The sequence below is a fragment of the Cyphomyrmex costatus genome, unplaced genomic scaffold, assembly GCF_001594065.2.
Source record: "Cyphomyrmex costatus isolate MS0001 unplaced genomic scaffold, Ccosl1.0 scaffold72, whole genome shotgun sequence".
NCBI classification, from domain to species: Eukaryota; Metazoa; Arthropoda; class Insecta; order Hymenoptera; family Formicidae; genus Cyphomyrmex; species Cyphomyrmex costatus.
Window position 1 is genome coordinate 2,543,734 of NW_017280289.1, and position 25,278 is coordinate 2,569,011.

Genomic DNA, 25,278 nt, shown 5'->3' on the forward strand with positions numbered 1-25,278 from the left:
GGGGTGGAACGGGTGGCGAAGCACCCTCCTTTCTCATCATGAGTCGTCCTAGCCGCTGGCTGGAAGTGCGGAAAGAGTTGCGAAAATTTCTTCGTTAATTCCGGAAAAGTTGACGACTCGAAGGAGCGTCCCGCGCGACGACAGAAATAAAATAAAAAATTTTGCAGATTGTGTCGGCGAGCCGCAATGACCGAGAGTGCCAACAACGAGAAAGACATACTATCTCATATTGTCTTAAAATTTTTCATTAAGAACACTGTACATTTATTTTTCGTAATAATTCTAGTCGTTCTACAATAATTTCGCGTTAATCAGAAATATTGGACTAATGACTACTATCGAAAACTATATTCTATAAAACATCGCGTAAGCTTCTTCAAATACATTTTTTTAAATTCTAAAACATTGCTATGGATACGTGAAACTGATTTGCACATTGCACTAATAGGATCCCGTTTATGTAGATATAATACAATGTTTTTGTGATACAACAGCCCGGTGTTATCGATTAGCAAAATTGTGTATACGATAATTAGGAAATACGTATGAAACGCATGCATATTCATGAAACGCATTTACATTGAACGATACGATCGTTCAACAAATGTTAGGTAGAAAGAGAGGGAAAGAGAGATTTCCATAAATCACTTTCAGAATTGGTGAGTTTTCATTTTTCACGCTTTACATACATGGGCAAAAATCATTATCTTCTAAATAACAATTCACAAATATTAAAAAATTTCTCGTTTTCTTGATCTGGATATTAAACGAAGGAGATGTTACATCCACTTCGTAAACAAACTTGAAAATATTTAATTAAGATAACAGGACCCAATATGCTTTACTTAAGCTTTGCTATTATTTTAAATTTTTTACTGAATTCAAAATTGATAATCAGAATCAAAAGAGGAAACATTTCTGAACATTAAAAAATTATGTGATGTTTCTCTTCAAATATATTTATATATTTATATATTTATTTATTTATTTTATTTATTTTTTTATATGTATATATATATACATAGATACAATAAAATTTTACAAAAAAATGAGTCATACTAGATACATCTAGTATGACTGAAATATATATTTTCTTCGTTTTCGTAAAAAAATGTTAGAAAATAAAATAATTTAATTATTTTATACACAATATCATGTTACTTTTATAGAACTATAAGTTCATCATATTAACATGTTTATTGACACAAACAGAACAATAATATAAATTGTGAAAATTAATAATTATCTCTTGATAGAAAACAATTACTTACAAAATATACATCACAACGTTCCGTATTTTGCTTTATTGACAGTAAGAGAATGAACAAATTAAGCAATAAATTGCTGCAATCAAGTCAAACGGACAGCCTGCAGGACTTATTAGAGTGCTATCTGTTGAATTCACCGTATGATTACTCACAAACAACAAGTAGATCATATCGAGCATATGCCATTTATAGTCCAGTGATTATATTTTATACATCAAATTTATACATGCAATTTATATATGTATATATGTGTGTACACACACACACACAATTTATAAGATAGTTTCTAGATAATGTTCCGGTTCTCTCAATTATAACGCATTAGAATATACGCGCAGCTGGATGTGAAGGTTATTTCGTCGAGACCTAAAGCGACTGCAAAAGCGCATGTTTCGTCGCGCGAAAGCGCGTTTGAACGCGGTAAATCAATGATTTAGCGACAGCTTCCAATTCCGCAATCCGTCGTCTGTGATACCGCGGCTTGGGATAGTAAACACAGGGATCCGTATATTACAGTGACACGATGCGTCTTGATACCAGCCGCAACGCAAATACAGAGATTCCCAACCGTAATGCGTGGTAAACACGTGCATTTACATATCCGCACAACGCACGTCAATTGAAAAGCACCTGAGTGAATTTATCTGAGCAAGCACGAAGAATCATACGTCTAAAAGATATTCCAACATGACACTATTAGGTATCAACGTAACGGTGATAACCCAATCCTTTGAGTTAAAAAACGTTTTGTTATTTTTAATTTTGTACGTGTCCGAAATAAATCACTAAAATGAACACTATCCAATATATATACGCCAATAAAATTTTTATTATTAAAGAAACTTGTAAAACGATGAGCAACAATACTTTGCACAGGCAATTATTAATATTTAATAGAAAAGATTGAAATATGTTTACATATATATATATATATATATATAACTAAATACAGTTACTGGATTGATCATATCAAGATGATTATCAGATATAATCTGTCTCCAAACACTCTGCACAGAGATTAATCAATTTTATAACTAAAATTTATTTTGGATTCTCAGAAACTCTAGCACGTAATCACTTTAAGGAATTACAGTTATACGATTTGAAATACGCTGCTAAGAGATTTTGCCGTCATTACGTTAGAATGATAGATCTAACGAGGAAAGTTCGATATAAGTTTCTTCGCAATGATGTGCCCACGAAACATCCTGCACCGTCATATGATTTATTCTTAATCCATAGAAAATTATCATTCATCTAATTGCTTTCATATAAAAAGCGTTAAACAAGAGAGAGAGAGAGAGAGAGAGAGAGAGAATAGCAAAGGTAACAATAAATAAATAAAAATAATTCAAAAACAAAATAAAATAAAATATATTAACTGAATTTAGTTGATATACGTTTATCCATTTCTTGCAAATTTTCACGGCATATAGTAAATCACGAAAGCAAGTGACAATAAAAGATAATACAATATGTGCTAGTCTAGCACTGCTAGGAACACTGTATTTGATAGAAGTAAATGAGAGAAAGAGAGAGAGAGAGAATCTTTGAAGTTACTTGATGAATTTCCGGAAAATTCTGAAGTTACAGCATCTGAGGAACAACGCGGTATCGTCAATTCTCTCGTTACGTCATTAATGTCGGTGACACAATGTGTCGTGAGTTCGTTACCGCGAGTGCGATCGCTCGCGACACTCTCCCCCGGTTCTCTCCTCGTACGACCTCGTTACGGTGCTGCACTCCCATTAGAGGAAAATTGATAGTGACTATCTCTCTCTCCGGTGCCCATCCACCCTCCCTACGGGAGATGCCTGCCTCCACCGTGCCACCCGCAATTCTACCGTCACCCTCCTAGCATCTACACGCGCGCCGTATAAAGGCTCAAGCTGGGAAAATTAACGAGACCGCGGAAGCGGGACATTAACGATCGAGACGATCATTGAGGCTGAATTATGTCCGAATGATCGCGATGCCATTAGGAGGAGAACTATCGGATAGTCGGTAGCGATGAAGACGAGAGAAAGGCTTCTCTTGGTGTTTGGAGTCTGGTAACACAAGAAGACTGAAACGCGCGTAGTACTCCAAAGTGCGCAGACATTGCTCGAGAAAGCTCGAATATCGAAAAGAAGAGAACCAAAGTCGCGAAGTTAACTTGTCATCACTTTAATGGATTGTGAATCGAACGATTGTTCAGTTCGCATTTTTATATTTTCTTATCTTTATTCTCTTATTTCTTTCTCTTCTGTGCCTCTTTGTGTAATGATATAATATAAAAAGACGCATTTTCCGAAAATTGTTCTAAGAATATCCAAAAGGATCTCTGTCTTTTTAATACACATTTTTATATAAAAGTGTAACAATAAGAATTTACTATGCTGAATACTCACTATATTGCATGCGTTCTTATACATATTGTATATTGTATGCTCGTGTGTATTGATATTTCATATACATACGTTTACTTTACATTAATATCAAATTACGAGTAAAATTATATTTATGTATCTAAACTTCTGTATCGAATTTTGTCATGAATTATAAATTGTCTAAAATTATTTAAGAGATGTATTGTATATTTACTAGATTTTAATTAAATGAAAAAGACAATTATCGTAACTGTAGCTAATAGTTAGTCAATTATTCGTTCTTTATCCTTCTTATCCTCTTTATATCTTCGTTCGTTTTTCCTATTTCTTCTTCTTCCTTCCGTACTTGCGATTCAACTTTGAAAATTAACGAGATGCGGAGACAGTAACGATCGAGATGGTCATTGAAGATAAATTATGTTATCGTTAAGATGCCATTAAAAGAATAAGCACCGAATAACGATGTTCTAATAGATGATAGAATGAAGGATCTTATAAAGAAAAAGAATGGCAGAAAAAGTCCTCTTATATACACCAATCGATACAATGTAAATTATAATATATAAACGCCACGATAATTTGCAGACGGTTTAAATAACGATTCATTATCATATTTATTAACTCCAGGTTTACAACCAAATATTACTAATTTTAACAATCAAGATATTATTGCACGTGCTGCATAAATATTATTAATAATAAACACAATTATATTATTTGAATCAGCACGTTATCAAGCATACGCAAATAAAAATATTAGTTCAATAGATTATTGGAAATGCGAGATATTTATATGAGATTCTATTGATTCAAACATTTTAAACGGTGAATCTGTGAACATAAAATAATTTTACGATATAATATATAACTTTTTATTTTTTAATTTTTTAAGTTGTGCACCATGTATAAAAATATGTTAAAATTATGTTTTTCTATTTAAAGTAAAAAATAATAACTATTATTTCTTTTCTATTCAATTCTTTTCACTTAAGATGATTTCTTCAAGATTATTTATCACAATTTGAAAGTTCTACTTCTATACATATAATACTTTGTTTTTATAATTTCGATATTTATGCGACTAATATGCTGCAAACAGTAAAAGATAAAAAAAGTATCAGTAATTTTTCAGTGAAAAAAAAAATACGTTCAAGTTTCTATAGATTGAACTTTTTGTACAGTTCTGGTATTTTTAATTTACAGTTCAATATAACATCTAAAAATTTTATCAAAAAATATTAGAAATAAAATAAATTTCAATTACGATATTCGCGTGGAAGATTATATGATCAATTTTATAAGTATAAAATTAACATCTTATACTCTTTCGATCTATTATTTAACAACTCTTATACTTAATTGTCAAAGCTATTTTTTTAATGTATCGAAAATTATAAAATTCAATCGATTACCCTGAATTTTTGAAAATAGTAAAATACTGCATTAATTTCGCGGAAGTTGAAGTTACTGTGAGCATTGTTAGAATGATTGTATTTATACGGAGTAACAGCAATGTGATCCGAGCCAAACCAAAACTAATTAATTCAAAACCGCCATATGCAAAGCCCACTTGGTGTTCTCGATATAAGTATAGCGTAATACTGCACCGAGGAATCGCGGTCGCGGTAACGTAACGACCCAGGATCTATGTTTCCTCGCGGCAAAGAGCGGTACTCGTAAATACAACGGAAACTCAATATCGCGTTACTATTAGCGTCGACCGCTGAAAACGGATCCTTGAAACTACTTCTGCGATTACAGTCGTCGAGGGAGTCGATAACTCCTACGTGGCGCACGATAACTATAAGTGAAACAATATCTATTACTCGCCGCGCAGTTAACAGTTCGGGAACACTATTCATATGTTTAAGGATATTTAGCTGGGGCCTCTTTACGGCCTCTTGATCACTCGCTTCAGTTATCATTCGCCGAACAACGCGTACGAATTCTATACCTCTCCTCGTACAATTAATCCTTCAGTGTCACTCTCGGTATGGCAGATCCAGCTCTCCAAAAGATAATTTTCCGGAACTCCTGTTTATTTGATTGTTTATAACTTTTTTTTATCGATAGAGATACATTTTGTACATTTGTTTGATAGCTAATGCCTGTCGGTTTGTTGAAAAAATATTTGTTACAATATCTTCATTTTTACGAAAGTTATAAGCAATCAAAATTATATAATACACTTTTCACTTGCCACAGTGTACAACTTACATTGTTTATAAATTCACTAATTAACTAAAATATTTAAAAATATGACAAGATTATGAGAAAAAAAATTCATAAGATTTAGATTACGAGAGAGATGACTTTTTTAAAAATATATGTAAAAAATTTCTGCAAAAAGATATTAAATGTTTCTCTTGAAAACATTCAATTACTCTCTGTATATTATTTCCCCCCCCCCTTCTCTTTCTCTCTCTCTGCTGTTTTTTTCGATTTGACTTTATATCAACATAAAATCATGACGATATCTTTTCAGCTTTTCTTATGAACTGCATTGGTGGGGAGGGGGAGAGAGGATTGGGAGGATCACCCATTCCACTTACACAGCACATAATTTTCAGCTTATTTGAGTGCAGCGGTATAAAGCTGATCGTAAAAACGAGGATCTCGTTGCGAACGAAAGACCGGAAATTAATGTCCCTTCCTCACCGCTTCTCATACCGTCAAATGGTCTCACTCAAAGGTAGTCGATGTGTTTTTACATTTCCGTCAAACCATACTTTACCGAGATAATTGCTCTCACATTAACGTTTTCATGCTTTAGTGACTAAATATATTTAAATTTTGATTGAGAGAAAAGACTTGATTCGGTATGCAAATAACAAAAATGTATATTTATGATAAAAATTTCCATTATGGATACTTATTAATCGGATTTTTAATTGGCTGTCCGAGATTGAGTGACTAAATTTGATTAATTTATTTTAACTCTAACCATTTATTATACATTTCATGAGTTTTGGTTTGGCCAAAAACAGCATCTAATTATTCTTTAAGTTATAGATTTAAAATCCTTTTTGTTTTAAAGAGCTGCTTATTTCATCATGCCAAACGGTTTCCATTGATCATTAGGAATGTAGTGAATGGTAAGTAAACATTTCACAAAACGTTAGCATTAGCAATGGATCATATGACGATAACCCGCAAACTCTGGCACCTCTGAAAAAAATACCCGTGAAAGCTGCAAAAGTATTATCTGTTCATTTCATATATTGTTTTTTCGTTGAAAAGCCATTAATATTTAAGAAAAACAATGAAAAAATTAATTGCGTCATTTACAGAGAAAATTTTGATAAAGACTGGATTTAATGCAATGTTGTAGAGATTGGGTTTATGAAAATCATGCAACCTTGGAATTAATCTCTTTTATAAGCGCGAAGTTTGTATTATATATTCAAAATAAAAAATAAATTTACAATTCAAAATTTGTAATTAATAAATGTTTTTTTAATACTTCTGTCCAATATTACTCTCCGATTTACAAAAACTGTAAAGTGTAATAGCATTGAAAAATATAAAAATGTTTATAGGTAAAAAGCAATCATTGATTATTCACTGAATATTTCATTATGTTCACGAATAAGTCTGATATAAAGTAACCATAAAATAACTATTAAATTAGTTATTTACTAGTTATAAAAAAAATACAACTAATGTAAATTAAGTTACAATTATAGATAGAAAAAGGAACAAAGTTAGTTACTAAAACAAAGTAGTTTTAACTTGTAACTTCGTTACAAATAACGAGTTCCTTCCCAACTCTGTGCTTAATATTGTGACATGTCTATATCTTGAAAATTCGATTTTAAAGAATTTTTCTGACGGTAGATTCAAACTCAGCGTCCAAAGTGCGTTTAAAAAAGTTGTTTCTTCTCTTCTTGCATTAAAAATTATTCAAAATTTGTAAAGTAGTATTATATAACGATAAAATTTGTTCCTCAAATCAACATTCCCGAGAGAGATTTTTCTTTTTTTATCTTTTATCCAACGCGTTACCAAAGGTCGACCATGCTTTTCAACTCTAATTCCATCTTTCTCCGGCTTAATCTTGTCTCCACTCGTTGCATTCTCGAACGCGGAATTTATCGTCGCCATTGGTCACGACAAGCTCTTCGAAAGTTGCGCGACGTCAGTAGAAATTTATGTTTTGGAAACATTCGCTACAGTCCAAATGACGAATAGTCCGACGATGCCGGTCGGTGACATGCAGAATGGCAACGATAAAAGCGAGGGGGAAAAGGACGAGGAAATGCGGCACGACGATTTACTTAAAAGTTGGGACGATTAATTAATGCCGTGACGGGAGATTTCACCGTCTACCCCCCCCCCCTCTCGCCCTACGTCCCTCCGTCCTTCCTCGCTTTTCTGTTTAAACTCGGTCTTTGTTACTTGGCTCGAGTCGGTATACCAACGGCTCGAAGAGATGGACGTTTAGGTTCCGTTCATTTACTTGCAAATTTTTGTGTCGTGCCGTCGAATACGAACGAGGCACGAAAGTTGCGCGGGACAGCTCGACATTGTGCTTCTATCCGCGCGATGTATCTGTTGTGCATGCGGGAACTTCATTCTGTTGCCAGATGCGACGACTTTTCGTTTAGCAACTTTTCTGGCACGCTTGTCTTACTTCCCGCGTATCCGTTTATCGCTCATTTTCTTATTACGTAATTTAAATTCTGACGTTTACAGGACAAATTTTGTTTCTTTAAGAAAGAGTTGTATGCACAGGAAACAGTATACGTAATTTTTAAAAATAATACACAAATTTAAAATGTGTATTTTAGTTTATGTAATTAACCACGGTCGAGTTTGAAAAACTTTCACCACAGATCACACTACATTTTAGTTGCGATATAATATTCTTATTCAATGTAATGCACGTTTGCACTTATGCACATATAGAATATATTAAAGAGGCCAACTGGGTGTTGTAAATAATAAATCGCACATATATGACATCAATCTCTCACGAGAGACCGGCGAATTGCATACATATGTTACGTGTGGTTGCGAATACTAACGTTTATATCACTGAAATACACGAAGAAATTCGAAGTATAAATATAAAAAATGTAATCTTGATAATAAGTTGCTTAATTCTAGGTTAGTAATAAACTGAAACGTAATAAATAAATATATTATATTTCTATCTACTCTATTCTAACGAATATCAATCTGTCTGCTCTAACGAATATACATATTAAAGACATAAAATGGTAGTTTTGAACGAAAATTTCATAGTCCCGATATTTCGCAGTGATAGCACCGTAAAAATGCAGGCTCGAGAAATCACAATCGCGGGAGCACGGCGCTTCCGAGTAATAAATTATTTTTTCCTGGAAATCGGCCGGAGCAAAGCGCCATAAATACTGACAAACAACTACGATAAATATGACGAACTTGACTATTAACGTCGACGAACTTCGCGAGCAATTCGTCCTGACTTCGAGAGTCGGTACGACACCCCGCGAGATATATTAATCAAAGTACACCTAATTTTAAAGTGCCACAATTAGAATTGTTTTATAAATTCCTTCTGATTTCAACTAACTTGGCCTACGGAAAATCGTAAAGGAGGCTTATATTCGAATTCATCAATTCGATAAAAAGTGATTGAAAATTATTTGAAAAATAAATTTGCATGTTTCCATTTTATGGAATCTCAGTTACACAATATTTTTTTATAATACAAATAAGTATGTCCCGAATTATTACAGTCATTATTTTATGTTAATTAATATTAAAACATCAAAGTGAGAAAATTAAATAAACGTATAAATATATTTAAAAAGAAATTTTTCCTAATTATTTTATTTTAAATTCTTAGAAGAGAAAGAGTTGATGTAACACGCGGTCAATATAAAAAAATATTTAATGGAGAATCTATACGTTGAATCATATATACTTGTCGAAAGCTTTTACAGTCTTCACCAGTGCGTTTTCGAACTTGGAGAATATTGAATTGTTCTAACGTATTTTCTTGAACGTGAAAATTCACTCTATAGGAAAATTCGTACCCTGATGTAGAAGATCGTCGAAAGACAAGATTTCTGAGTTTCCTTGCTTTACGAAAACCTCCTTTCTATTTTCGTACTCTTTTTTTAATTTTAATATAAACAAAAACACGTAAAGAAAGTTATATTACTCTGAAAATATTTTTAAATTTTAACATAGTCTTTTTTATTCATTAAAGTTACACTGTTTTCCACCTCAAATTGCCATGGGGCATCGATCCCAACGTTTTCATTTTACGCATAAAAATACCATAAGAAGGATATGAAAATCAGAAACACTCTATCGAAAATACTTCGCCCAAAGACAAAGGCCTCACGAAGTTCGAGATCTCGACGCAAAGAAAACTTTCCGTATCTTCAACTTTATAAACGTGAAAGTTATACCGAACTACGAGAGAGTCTTTCACGAGCAAATCGCTTTTACGCAGTTTGCGATAAGTCGTACCGCACAAAGACGACAGGATATAAACATACATATCGGTTATTGAAATCGGCATGCTTTCTGCAAGACGTGTTATCGATGGAAGAACAGGCTTGTGTAAAAAGCGTTTATATTTCTTCACGGCAATTGGCGTATAAAGTGCACATTTCTATATGTATTTTTAGCATCTCTATAATACGTTTATAAAAATTATAATACTCTGCTAAATCATAAATTATGACCTGCCGAGATACGTCGAAATATAAATTTTGAAAAATATTTCATATACTTTACATTCGTAACATGTATAAGGGATGATGTGCAAAAATTCTTTTTACCAAAAAATATTTCTCTTAAGTATATCTAATATTCTTTTTACATGAAATATTTTATTAAATATCGTGCATAAAAAAATACTTCACGATAGATTCTCTGTTAATAGAATCACTGTAATTGACTGCCGTAATATTGACTGCAAGCACGACGATGTTGTTTTTCTCGTATCGCGGAAATCTTACTTGAGAGTCTCCAGACTCGTGTGAAGAGCTAAGTTATTGCAATTTAAGTCGATTGGCCACGACGAAACGGTGGAAGATGACGCACGGGGAGCCAAAAAGGGACAGCTCTAGAGCGTCTCTCGAGAGTGCGCTAGAAGGGCTTTTTCCATGCTTCGAACTTCGCAAACATATCCGGTGCATCCGGCCGAGACAAAAACGGAAGCACTAAAGTACCTGCAACTGCGCGATGTTGCTAACTTCGCTGCATTCAGAAACTCCTTATCCTTATAGCAGTTTTTGCTCGTTACTAAAAGGTGAATAATTACCCGATTCTGCGCGAGCGCAATTTCTAGCACCTTCCTATTATCCGCTAATGACGGTGCGTCTGAACTCAATCGCATACTTCTAGTCGACTAGCTCAGATCATTTGATAACATATTAGTCATTCAGGTTTTGTGTGTACTTGCAAGCACAGATTAATTCATCGTTACAGGCAATTATTTAATAAATCAATAATAAATTAATATCAATTTAAACATCTAAAAAAACATACCGTTAATTTAATTTAAGGTGTATCGTTAACATACTGGGGCTTTTTAAGAATTAGCTATATAAACGTGGAATAAGAAGTTGATATAATTCTCATAAAAGTTTCACCTCGACAATGATAAGTTTCGTTACATATATGATAACGGAGGGTTACTCAAAACCTTGATGGGTTAATCACCGTTCGCAAGAGGAGACGAGAGGCGAGCATTAAAAGAAAGGAAAAATACTGAGGAGCAATTGCGTTTCCCCGTGTTTCTTCGCGCCCTCGCGAGCTACAGAATGTTTATTGCTATGATATGGCCGCACGGTAGCTAAGTTAGGTGAGATCGTCCCCTTCGCCACTTCCAGAGGAATCTTCTTGAGGTGGTATTTCTCACAGTAGAGAGAATCTGCCACCACGTCCCAAGGAGCATGGAGTGAGACGGCGGGTAGTTGGAAAATTCCATCCGGAAGTAACGTTCTACTGGCCTATCTAAGCTCGTCGAAATTCTAAATGGGGCGTTCCATTTATACAAACAGAATTTATGGCAAACCTTTGGGAGTTCACAAGGAGAATACGCTAATGTTGCACGAGACAGTCTCTGTATTATTATCCGCCGATGCATATATATTTATTTGTATCTACGATTGAGAGGAAGTTGCGCCTTTATTATGCGAAAAGTATATAAATTTTGGTCCACGGAGGAAACTGATTGCCTACCAAAAGAATTTTATATATATTCGTTATAATTCTAAAATATAATGTGACAACTTTCTACTTTCCTCCGCGTTTCGTTGTCGTATTTCTCAACGATCGATATACTGCGACTTAGCGATCGTATAAATGAGCAGTATATAAATGTAATCTGAATAGAAAAAAGTAAAATAATAAATTAAAATGAATTCTATTATTTCCAAAGACCGTTCTATCTTTTAACAAATTTAGTGATGATGATTAACGATATCCATAGATAGCAGACATTTTAAAATAAGGCCCGCTATTTATTCCAGCGAAAATTCAAGAGAAACTTTTTGAGGTCGCATTCGCATTGGAAAAATATGGCTTGTTGCTGGCAGGATATTTAAGGTAACCCCCGAACTTTATATCGTAGCTTGAGGAGTCTTCGACTTTTTATCGCCGCGGTCGCCCGTGTTATTTATGAGATAAGCAAATCTTTATTTATGGCGTAAACTTTTTTTCTCTATCGTCCGGTGCATTTTTCATACCTTCGATATTTACGCGCCTGTCCTCGGGGGAAATCCTCCATCGTCGAGATCTATACGAAGGCAACCGGGCCTTTCCTGTAGCTTGATATATAAAAGACATCCTGTACATCTATCTGCACATTGGTCGAAAGTTCAAAGTTACGCTTTACATTTATTCCGTGGCGATTTCATCTGGTTCCCTTTGCCATCACAATATCAAAAAGCGACGGAGAAGCTTGTCGTGGACTGGCGGCCGAAGCTTACCAACAAAGTTTATATTGTGTCCCGCAAACAAAGTTTGCCCGTGGCAAACTACATCGCGTCTTATTTATGAATAAATCTTTATTTATGCGTTGGATCACGCGGTGGTATAATACTGCCATAGTCCTCGTATTTATCGTTGTCTTGTATTTACGTCACGTCTCAGATTAAAATAAATTATTTGACAAAGCGAATAAAGTGCCATTGTAATGAACTTATTTGTAACCATATCTTTTCACAGCTTCAAATTACGAGAAAATTGAAATCATGGGAAAATTACATAATTAAAAAATTAAATAACTAAAGTCTATATTACGTAAAGCCTAAAAATATAGGTAAATGTGTGTGTATTCGGAAATTAACTAATATAAAATATATAATTAATTTTATTATTTTTTTAAATAAATCTTTATTAAGAATCTTCGTTATTTATTTTATGTTAAGATTTACGTTTCGTAATTGGAACATAAGATGATATTTATATTAATTATTAAGTATAATCAAAGTATACTTTCGCGAATATCGCAGTTTATGATCGCGAAGAAAGAAAATTGAAATGCATAAACAGTAACGCAACTTTTGCAAACCGACCACAAATAGTTCGCGAGTATGCATGAATTGAATTTATCGTTAAAGAAAAACATATTTTCCCTACGCTATTTTCTTGGGCTTCTATAAAAACAGACGGACCCTTGAAGATTATGCTATCCCCGTCATTCAGCATGATCTCATTTTCTCAGCGAATAGGAAATGCGCGAGGGTTTCTATACGAGGGAGAATACGACCCGTTTCTTCAAACGGGTCTTGCCAGGAAGTAAGACAGACTGAGTTCTCCAAAAAGCAAGATCCGTGAAAACGAAGGAAGAGTATGAAAAAGAAAATACATAGGAGGAAAGGGCAATAGAGGAAAATTATGTTTGCCACGGTAATCTTGTTTCATATACATACCGTATATGGTAGGTGAAAAAAGAAAGTGTGAAAAAGAAGGCGGAAAGTAAAAGTAACGTTGTCTTCGGATCCCCTCGCGTTCTTTGCGAGGGATCATATTCTTTCTTATGAAAAAACATCCCTAGTCGTTCCTTAAATTTTCATTACTTATTCAAATTCCTTGTAACACGTCGAATTAAATGGGTTTAAGATACATTTCTTCGATTTCATCAATACGAATAATTCACCTATTTTTTATAGGTAAGCTTTTATAGCAAATTCACACATCTGAATTAATATCACTTTATTATTATTTTTACTGACGTAAATTTCATATAAATTTCATTTTCTAATATGCCCAATATTTCATTGCTCAATATATACTTTGAAATTTGCAATATACGTTTGGTATAAAAAATCAAAGAAAGAAGAAAGAGAGAGAAAAATTCACGAATTCAATATTCGATAAAGGATCACATAAAAATCCGGTTTCAGTTTAGGATGTGTTTCAAGATCGACAAATAATCGACACGCAGTTTTGTGTGGACTAGAAATTATAAAATTTATGTAAAAACCCATTATTAGATATTATATACAAAAATCCGTTTTGACCGAATATAAGACTTTCTTTCGTCCTTTGCTCAAGTGTTGTTCATCTTATCGGTCGATTATTATTTATTACTAAAACATATAAAGCAATTTTGAGAAAATTACCATTTTTTGTTAAACCCGAGCTAAATGAAAGTAATGAAAATCACATGTCAGGCCGTATTGCAAAATTGCCTTTATACCGAACGATGTAGAACGGTGAATGGAAACGTTAAAAGCGGTACGACGCAATAAAAAGTGCACAAGACAATAGACCGGGTGGAGTGCGTTTTTTTCTTATCAATACACCAGGTACGGCGGCAGCGGAGGCCGTGGCATGGGGCAGCGCGGAATTACTCGAACTTTTTTAGACTTTTCTGCTAGTGCACAATGAGCAGAGGACGGCTCGGGGAATAGGCGGTTCGCGTGAATACTAAATTTTAAAAGTAAGCCAAGACGAGAGAAATTTATGGTGCGCGCGAGTGTAAGTTTACAATTACACGGAAGAACGAGGAGAGGACAGAAGACGGAGGGAAAGGGGTGCAGAGAAAAGAGGAGAGAGAGAGAGAGGGTGGCTGGCAGTACAACCGCCGTGTCTTAATCCCCTTTTTATCTCTGCACCTTTTACCCGGAGTATCTATGGCCCTTGGAGAGAGCAACGCGGAATCTCGAAGATCCTCCAGCCCCGTGAGGAGGGATAATGTGCAGTGATCGTATATATAGATAGTAGTATTAAGGATTAGATTCAGAAATATGACTTACTTTGAACATGATTTGTTGACAAAATAACTCATGCTCAGATACATCGATTTTAGGCACACATAATACATTAGTTATTATCATTTATTGTAAAGATTAAATACATTAACGTAAATAATTTGGTTTAAACAAAAGAAATAAAGTGCTTAAATATAAGCGCGCGCGCGCGCGCGCTCATAAAATAATAAAAAAGAACAATAATTAAATAATAAATTAAAAAATCCTAATATAATGTTTTATCAAATCTTATTTGGACCGTGAGAGTTTCAAACAAACTAAACACCGATGAGAATAAGCCATTAACGGTCAAGCTAAATCTTGAAAGTTCTAATATAATTTTCGTGTGAATTTAAATACTATACGTATGTAGATCTCTAAATGCGCGCCGAAATTTATTTTCAGACTTAAAAATCTGTAAATAATTTAATTACATTGCGAAAAATATTCCTTCGGCCAGGAGTTGAACCCGGATCGCTTGCTTTACGCGCAAGTGTCCTAACCAATTAGATTACCGAGGCCAATAATAATAATGTTTTAATTCGTTTCACGTTAATTTTAAAAAGACAAATATTTTTAATTAAATATAATAAAAATTGTAAATAAATTAGAATAATTTGGTATAAGAAAATTATTATTAAAAATTCAAATTTTATAATTTTGTCTCATACATACTCTAGTTACGTAACAGCTGTCCATTATCCATTGTAAGTCTTTTAATATCGCAATGAAGATAGCTGCTAATGACAGCTGGAAGTAACGTTGGACCAGATGATAGACCACTAGCTGGCAGTCCTTAATGTCATTTAACCAACACAGACTACTTGCAACGTACTACAAGTTTAGTTTATACATATCGTCATTTGGCAACATCTGCGCGGACGGGCGTGTCGAGCTGCAAATTCACTCAACGCATATGCATACTTCAAATTAGTGTTCCACCCTAGTATAATCTAGACAACAAAATTAGTATTCAAATTACCATTCCACTAGACTAGACTATACTATAAAATTACCATTTGAATTAGCTCGGCTCGAACAGACCTGCAGATCTAAAAGCAATCTCATTTATAATAAATTATGAAAAATACTAATAAAGGAATGTCTAGATAAGTCTACAGGATGAATAATCGAGAAAACATCATATATGAAGATACATAAAATATATTTTAAATCGCAAAAATCTTCCCAATATTCGCTCGTCTATTAGCGATAGAGTTATCGTATACGACTATCGAGAAAAAACTGCTTCCGTGATATTTAAAACGTATTTTGTGTCGAGAGAGCGAAGGCGGGAAAGCGGCTGATAAAAGCCAGAATTAATGTGAAATAGAAAACTTGGAGGTACTTTAATTATGTTTCCCAGGATTAAGCCAGTCCTTCGTGGTTACGTACCGCGAAATCCCTCTGTCTTAAGGGGATTCTTATGAAAGTAGCAGTACTGACGACTAATTGTTGAGAAAGGCAAGTCAGGATCACGACTCGTCGCAGAAGATAAGAATGTATAATTCTGTAAGCGTCTTTCTCTTTTCCCATTGCAGTTTTCCGCACGAGATAAAATTGATCAGCATCGTTAAATTGACGAATTGTAAAATTATAAATAAAAATCAACTTATGGATTACTCGATATAATAATTGTATTAACTCTTATGTATGATATCTGAATATATTAAAGAAGTAATTTTAAAAATTGATAAAATAAAAGTTCTTTATTAACACATAATAGAAGATAATAAAATATTAATGTAATAATATAACCTTATAAAATTTATACATATGTCAAATTTTTTTTATAATTAAGAATTAATTAGATGTATAGTTTCTCTCTCTTTCGCTGCAAAGTTTCTCATTTCACCTCAATCATTTCTTTTAATGTTTACATCTTATTGAACTAATGTTTAATCCGAATCTAATGTTCCAAATTGCAAGCAAACCTTTTGTATTACTTTCAAAAATTCAAAAATGTAATATTAAAAAATCTGTAACTTTTTTCGTTTAACTAATTTTCTTTTTTTTTTTTTAAATACATAATGCATTTTTAAGAAGTTAAAAAATTAATCCACTCGTTCCTCATCTTTCTCGAATTCTATTAATAACCGTTGAGTATTTTGTATAAGTTTCGAGTAAATCCAACGAGAACACAAAGATATATACACTGTGGTGATGATATATTGGAGTAGCAAATGGATCAGTCAAAAACAGACAGACTAAATTCTTCGAAATACTTGAATTATCTGATTTATTATACGTCCGAGGGCAGCGTGTTGTAAATAACAATGACTAACTGAACAAGGACAAACCGATCCGGTGAACCATGAATACCGGGTTCTAAGTGATCTCTCAGAATTCCGAAAATAGACGAAAAGTCAGATACGCAAAGATGTATGAAATCAATAAGAAGATTAACGCGAATGAGTTGAATAAAACTGGAAAATACATGACAATAACTATTCGTTAATTAATTTGCCGCCGCTTAATCTGTTCGTTAAATATCCAGACGAGATATTTTCAACCTCCATTATAGACATATAAATGTTACTGCTGACAAAATGGCATGATCTCGAAAAATACCCGTGATCATTCGTAATCCATTTGCATACGCTTTCATGTGTGTGTGAGTGTGTGTGTGTGTGTGTGGCGAATCCGTGCAGAATAATATTATCAACAAGCTAAAAGCTTGAAATCAAGCTTTCGAATCAGAGTGGCCGAAACAAATTTTCCCGACCTAACCAACTCGCGCGTATCGGTTTATTAAAGCGCCGTAGGACATTTTCACGTACTGATTACACATCAATGGGGTTATTCACGACCTCCGTTTCCTTTTTTTTTTCTCCCCCCCCCCCCCCCCCCAAATTGGCCTGACGCCAGATCGGGCTTAAAGCTTTCCTACCGTTCCGCTGCAAATAATACGCTAGAAGCTCACATCGAATCGTCGACCGGATATACTTTTAAATTCGTTACACAATCCGTTAGAGAATATTTGCGATCATATTTCTTTCGAATCACGAGTATCGTGATGTATAGGTCGATACAAATAAAGGAAGACGATCGCAATAGCCTGATAAAACGATAATTGAATTTCCACATGAATGCTTCGTTTCACAAAGTTACGTATTATCTCGAAATATTAAGATCTTTGAGTTCTTTATATGTTTAAAGAGAGATATGTCTTTGTCTAATATAATTAAAATGAAGTTCCTAGTCAAAAATATAATATATTTATAATAAATAATAGGAATTAATTCATATTCATAATAAATCTAATATGGATACATCATATAGATTCGCAAATGTATTAATTTAGATGTACAATCACGATATACACACAGATAGATAAATATATTGCATGTATATTGCACAACTGTATGTATAATATATTTTCCTCAAATATCAAAACCGTGTATTAACATTATTTCCGAGAGACAAGCGCAGGTTTTTTAGCTTCGCTACTCTTACATTATATTCTCCTACATTAAAGTAATAATTCCAAAGCCAAATATAACCACAGTTTCACATCGCAATGCAATTGTTCCACATTCGAGTACAAAGAGACTGTCGCGTTCGCACAAAACTTGGTTGAACTGCCGTGAATACGAGGAAGGTCAACACCAATACAACAAGCTTTAAATATTCGTTCGTCAGTGAATCGCGCGAGCTCTTTTTATTTTTGTCCCTCTCGCGCTGCTTATGAAAAAAAAAATCCCTAGTCAAATCGATAAGCCCATCGTCGATTTCACGGCAAGCCGCGAGTGAAAACATGGTCGATTGGTCAGACGATCCGGCGAAGCGTTTCGATCATCGGACAAATGACAAATCCGACTCGATGTCGAGGGCGGGCGCGATAATACCGTTGTTTTTCAGAACAAATTGCGCTCTTGCGCTATACGAGAGGGTCTTTTTTCTATCCCTCTCGTCGAGGAGGCGACCAGGACAAGAAGAGACGAAAAAAGATCGAGTGCGGGGCGGAAGCGGGCGGAAAAGAAGTACAGGCGGAACCGTTATGCTTCTTCCCTTTGACCTTCGGACAAGATAAGAATAGCGAGGCTCCAGCTCCCCTCCCACTTGAATTCTGCCAACGGCTGTGCGTGCGCAAGATCTTTTGTTTCAGTAATTTAAACAAAGTAGTCGCCGCGAGTGGCAGCCGAGTGACTGCGCGAATCAATATACGAACGTAATTTATGTAATCGATGAAGGAGAAACGGTGGCATTGAAACGAAGATTTAAAAACATTCTCTCGAAAATAAATTCCTTTCGCAGCATAAAATTAAATTCTAGGAAATTCCATCTGGGAGTATGAATTTGGCTTCGAAACGCAAAATATTTATATTAATATTTATTCAGTTGCTGGAATGCACACAATTTATATTTTACATTTTGCGTTATATCCTAAACCATATACCGTATGTATAAAAATAATGATAAATTTTAACGTGCGTTTAAAATTTTAGAAATTTTTGTAGTTATTCTTAATTTAAATTAAATTTTAAATTTTAATTAACATTTTTTTTAGTATTCTAATATTTTTAACGCTCATATATTAACCTCTATTCCATTTTCTCTTTACTATTGATAGCCGCTGTTACTAGTGTTTCTAGTTTTGAAATAATTATTTGCTTTGTAGTACATTATTTAAATTCCTGCTCTTTGCCGAAAGATAATGGGTACGCTGGGGGCTCTTAGTTATCCTATGCGCGTGCTTAAGATCAAGCGATGCGAAGTCATAAATTAATATCACGGAAGCACCTTGCACAACTACATGGGACTACACGTAATTCCGTGACTTATGTGGAGAGAATGCATACAGCGGAATCGCGCAACAAATGTGCAAACATGCAAATACCGGTATCACTTTCCTCGGTCTTTATGACCTGCGATAGAAAGCAGAAGCAGCTTGGCAAAAACAAGATATTAGCAAACGGCAGTTTTTGCCGCTTCCTAAATCTCAGACTCAAGAGTATACAGTCTTCCATAAACCCTATACCTTTCTATTTGAAACGCCAACATCGTTAAACAGACTTTTCACGTTTCTATACAAATTTAATTTAATTTAACTTTAAATTTAACTCGTTTTAGTCCTAATTCCTTTTTCTTTTAATTCCAATTAGTTATCTACTTAACAAGATAGATTTCTAACGGATGATGAATTAGTATATATTAACACTTTGACTGCCTCGTACAGGTAATCGATCTCGTGGCATCATATTACTATTATATTTTTCATAAAATGTAATTTTCAGTGAATTTTTTCATATTAAAATACATTTTACAATTTAAAATATACTTTTAAATAAAAATTTTCAAGAAAATTAACAAATCTCTCCACAATTTACAATAAACCATGTAAAATCAATGCAAAGTGTCTCGGTTTATACAAGATGGTAGCAAGGAAATGTGTGCCAACACTCTAGAATTGATGCGACTTGAGTCCACATAGGTGTGTATATAATTGAATATACGTAACAGTTAAAGTGTTAATCCAGGTATAGCAACCTAACGATAATTGTATCATACTAGCTGAAAGAAAAAAAAAACAACTTTTGAATTAAAGACAGTTATCGAGGTCGTCGATCGAAAGAATTCGGTCGCGCGTCTCTCCCTCGCCTTGTCTCTTAACTTCGATAAAACTCAAAGCAAACGCGGACTTTGGAGCACGCTTGCAACGCGAAGCCCTAAGCTATAGTTCACCTCGTTTATGCGGAAGTCCGGCAGCGGGTTGAAGCGATGAAATTCCCACGCCATGGCTTGAAAAAACCGCTATATCGAAAAAATAATCTTCGACCTTGCTAAGCGTACGATCGCAATGCGGACTTTAAATGATCAATAATACTCTGTATCATCAATAATATTATTATCAGTAACATCGATAGTCCGTCTAAGTTTATATAACTTTACACTATCAGTAAAGTCGCCTATTATGAGATAGGTTCCTAATATGAGATAGCGGGATTTCTGCTAAACTAATAAGCGCATGTGGTTTTATTATGAACTTATTACTGATGGAGTAAAACATATTTAGAAAACTCATTATTAGATCATGCGTGTAGTAGTTGTGAAAAAATATTTTTGAAATTGGATGTTGTCGAATTTTATTGAAGTTAGTCTTCAAACCTTGTTTTTTATTATATAATAAATATATATTTAATAATAAAGTCTGCATGCATTGATAGAGTACGGTTGTATTAATAGAAAAATGCCAAATATGATGATGTACTTAATTATAAAAATTAGATTTGGTGATCATGAAGCCGCAAGCATGGAGCTCGTAATATGAGATACTCAGAGTCCACTACATACGTCTTTTAAATTAATTTGTGAACATTTAATTTTTAGCAGTGTATTGAACACGTTCCTATAAACATATATATATTTTTTTTAAGTATAAAGAAAAAACGGTGTAAATCGAGCGGTGATAAGATTTTTTTATACAATAAATTTCTAGTTTGCAATGTTAATAAAAACAACATAAAAATAAAAAATATATAAAAATAATATCGAAAGTTTTGAAACTCACACACACACGTCTTTTTTCAGCGATTCTTATAATTGTTATACAATGTCACAAAGATAAACGCATAATCTTACGGTCGACGCAAACCGGTGTGCACCCGACTTTATCAAAAATAAAAATTGATAGCATATAGCGCGTTTGTACTTTGTTTGAATCTGTTTGTATCGACCTTTATTTCCTTTGTATCTCAAAGAGTATAAAAGAAAAGTAAAATATAAAAAACAGTCAGTGCTCAACTTTAAGATTTTTTAATTTCGCTTATGCCATTCGAAAGAGAATCGTTTGTACCCGTTTGTACCTCTTTGATTTTCGTTTGTACCTCAAAGAATTCGGGATACAGCTTTTTCAAAATTTCGGGAAAAAAAGAAGCTCTTCTGTAAAATCAGCCGTTCGGAATCGGCATTAAAAAGTAGGTCCTATATATCAGCAGATATATACAGAAGGGGTGTTCCATGTTTTGAAAGGGGTGTACAAACTGAAGACAGCAACAGAGTCACAATTACTCATTCAGAACATATCGAAAACGAAAAAGGCTGTATCTCTGAATCCTTTGAGATACAAACGAGAATGAAAGAGGTACAAACGGATACAAACGATTCTCTTTCGAATGCCATTGGTTCCATTTCGATATCTCTTAAAATAACGGACTTACCTTCTTAGTGTTTTTCTGAAATTTTGAAAAAGCTGTATCTCCGAACCTTTTGAGGTACAAACGAATACAAACGATTCTCTTTCGAACGGCATGAGCGAAATTAAAAAATCTTAAAGTTGGGCGCTGGCTGCTTTTTATATTTCACTTTTCTTTGTACTCTTTGAGATGCAAAGGAAATAAAGGTACAAACGAAGTAACATACAAACGCGCCATGGTATCAATTTTTATTTTTGATAAAATCGGACGCCAGCTTCACGCCGGTTCGAAGCGACATGGTCGCTTCGACTGTAAGATTATGCGTTTATCTCTATGACATTGTAACATCTAGATCTGTAAAAATCGCTGAAAAAGGACCTGTGAGTTCCGAAACGTTCGATATTATTTTTATATTTTTTATTTTTATGTTGTTTCTTATTAACATTTTAACTAGAAATTTATTAAAATATTATTACTGCTCGATTTAGACCGTTTTTAATTGCATTGCAAAAAACGAGCGAAATCTAATTATACATATATATATTTTAGCATTTATAATATATATCTAGTATAAAATAAATACCTAAATTAGCATATAAATAACTGCAAGTATTCTTTCAGGACAAAGTTTCGTATATAAGTTTTATAATAACCGACTTCCTTCGCTACTCAGCGAAATTGAGACTTTACTATAACTTGGACAAGTGACTCTACTTCTACACACGTATAAAATCATGTACAGAATATGCGCGTCATTATGTTTGTAACGAAATGTCACGTCTGTAACGAAGTTCCGCACAATCGAATATAGTCATGGGATCAAAAAATATACGTAACTATTATACGTAAATCTTTCTATTAAAAAAAAAAACCTAAAATTATGAATTTAAAAAAACGTTTTTTTCCCATGTCCTTTTTCTACAACTCTTTCTCTTGACTATATTCGATGTAAGTATTTATCGAGTTCATTTTATGGTCTGCCTCTCGAAAACAACGTTAACCGCTAGTATGTACATTTTACAGACTGTTCAGCGTACAAATAATGTTTCATTTAAAGACCTGTCGCAATATCCTCGTCAATTTACACATAAACTCTTAATAAGTTGACTGCAAATGTCACGGAATATTTTATTGACGATTAATAAAATACAAATTAAACAGCGTTATAGAAGAGTAAATATGATTAAAATACGAATAAATACGTCGAGAAATGATTTTTAAGTGCAACAATTTTCTGCGCATACAACACAAAGTGCAATTTACGAAACGTATAAAACACTGTGTACTACATGCGAGGTCGTTATTTAGACGAGGCTCATCAATCGTTATTAAAGCAATTCTGCAATTAGCAACGCGAGCAGCAAAGTTCCTAACACGTAGGAGAATTTCTAAATACGCCACAAATGTTTGTTAAAGTAATTTCAGTGAGAAATGTAACGCAATAAATGTTCAAAATTTTGGCAAACAGTGCGTTCGATAAGTAGGTGAAGGCATGTCTGGCCTTTATTTGACTGTATCTACTTGACGCGGTAGAAAAGACTGTCTCAGAGGATTGTTGACTGTTTTTACACAAACATTAGTTGCATTATAAATTATGCACACTATTGTTTATATTGTGCAAATTACTTAGGAAATATTACATATTATATACATCGCTTCCTTGCTTCAAAAATGACAATTAAAAAAAATTAAATTTCTCAGAATAGAGGAAAACTATGTTTTGTTCAAAAGGAAATTATTAAAACATGATCAAATATAATTTTTGTCGATTTTATATTTCAAAAAAAAAAGTGAAACATAATTTAAAAATTACTCTTTTCCAGTTGTGACGATTACCTTCCACGTTAAATCGCTCTTTTTTAATTGTGACAATTTGACGATTTTGTATAAAGTTAAATTAATTTATTTTTAATTACTAAAAAGATAATGTTTATTTAAATTATCCATTTATTCAATAAAACTCAAAAACGTTTTTCTGAGTTGTCACTTTTGAAGTAAAGGATACGTTTTGAATTTTCATACTTCAACTAATTGTAAAATAAAATTCATACAACACTTAAAATTTATATATTTGTTTAAAAAAGAATAAATTGTAACGGTATTTACTTAACTTTCGAAGTAAATACAAATCGCCTATTTAATATCACCTTATTGACAAAATGATATCCTCGTTTAAGAAAACTATCTGATTTATCTTTTTTTTTTTCCTAATATTACGCAGCACTTTGTGATATATCCAAGTCATTCCAGTGTATTATTATTCATCATCGAACGATTATTTGATTTGACATCCTCGTATTCGTTACGGACAACAACGCGTGTTCGAGCATATCTGGACAGAGTGCAGTTCCGACCGTCAACCGCAGCGGACGCCTGTCTAGTCGACGTACTCCGATTTCACGATCACTCCGTTTCGCAAACCTAAATTAGAAAACCGGCCGCGTCGATTTGTTCCCAAGGTCAGAGACGTTAGACGATTACGAATTTATCGTCATCCGCGTAACCGCCGTCTCGTCGAACCTGAGACACGTCGGGACGGATGTCACGCTGTCTGTCTGTCAATGTTAATAACGGGAATAAAACTCGCGCGCGTCAAAAAGAATCGCGTGTCGCCCCGTAGACATCGCGCGATACACTCGAAACTGGCGGAAGCGTATCGCTGTCTCCAGCGTCAACGAAATTCGGAGTCACTCGACACGTAACACAGGCCTGTCGGCGGATGTCGGTCCAACCTGTCTGCGACGCGCGACCGGCTGACGCGACACATCTCAACCCTTTCTACTTTTTTTTTTTTTTTCATCAATTTTATTTTTCACAAGAGACTCACCTGCTACGAAGTCCGATCGAATCACTCCATGATGTCACCGTCAGCGGCTGACTTCGGCCTCGAAAGATCGTTCCCTCCGGGAGTCTGGATAGCCTGGATACGAGACATAAACACCATCAGTACCGTACGCTCGAGCGTGGGAGGTAAATTCGCGACGCGATCCGAAAAGTGACACGGCGGAGAAGAGAGAAAAAAAAGAAGAGAGAGAGAGAGAGAGAGAGAGAGACACAGAGAGGGAGACAGAGAGCGACGAACGTTACACGGCCGGTTTCGCGTCCGCGCGTGCACTGACTTCTGCTCTGTCTGTTCAGGCGCGCCAAGCCCGCAGTCCATCCACCTTGGGCGGCTTGGGCCACTGTAGACTCGTCGCTAGGTTGCCATGGCGACCGGTCAACAGCACGCGCAGTCGGCGCGAGCGAGACGCCCGCCGTCGCGCGGTTGTCGACGGGGGATGGAGGGGGGGGGGGGGGGGGG

The 25,278-nt window shown here is 34.4% G+C and overlaps 1 protein-coding gene across 1 annotated transcript in view; it reads right to left on the bottom strand.

Moving 5' to 3' along the window:
- Nucleotides 1-24,849, bottom strand: part of rho-6 (serine protease rhomboid 6) — a 130,036-nt gene extending 105,187 nt beyond the window's left edge. The window contains exon 1 of the mRNA XM_018548384.1: nt 24,805-24,849. The gene's annotated coding sequence lies outside the window, so the exon portion shown is untranslated. The remainder of the gene's footprint in view (nt 1-24,804) is intronic.
- Nucleotides 24,850-25,278: the final 429 nt, after the last annotated feature.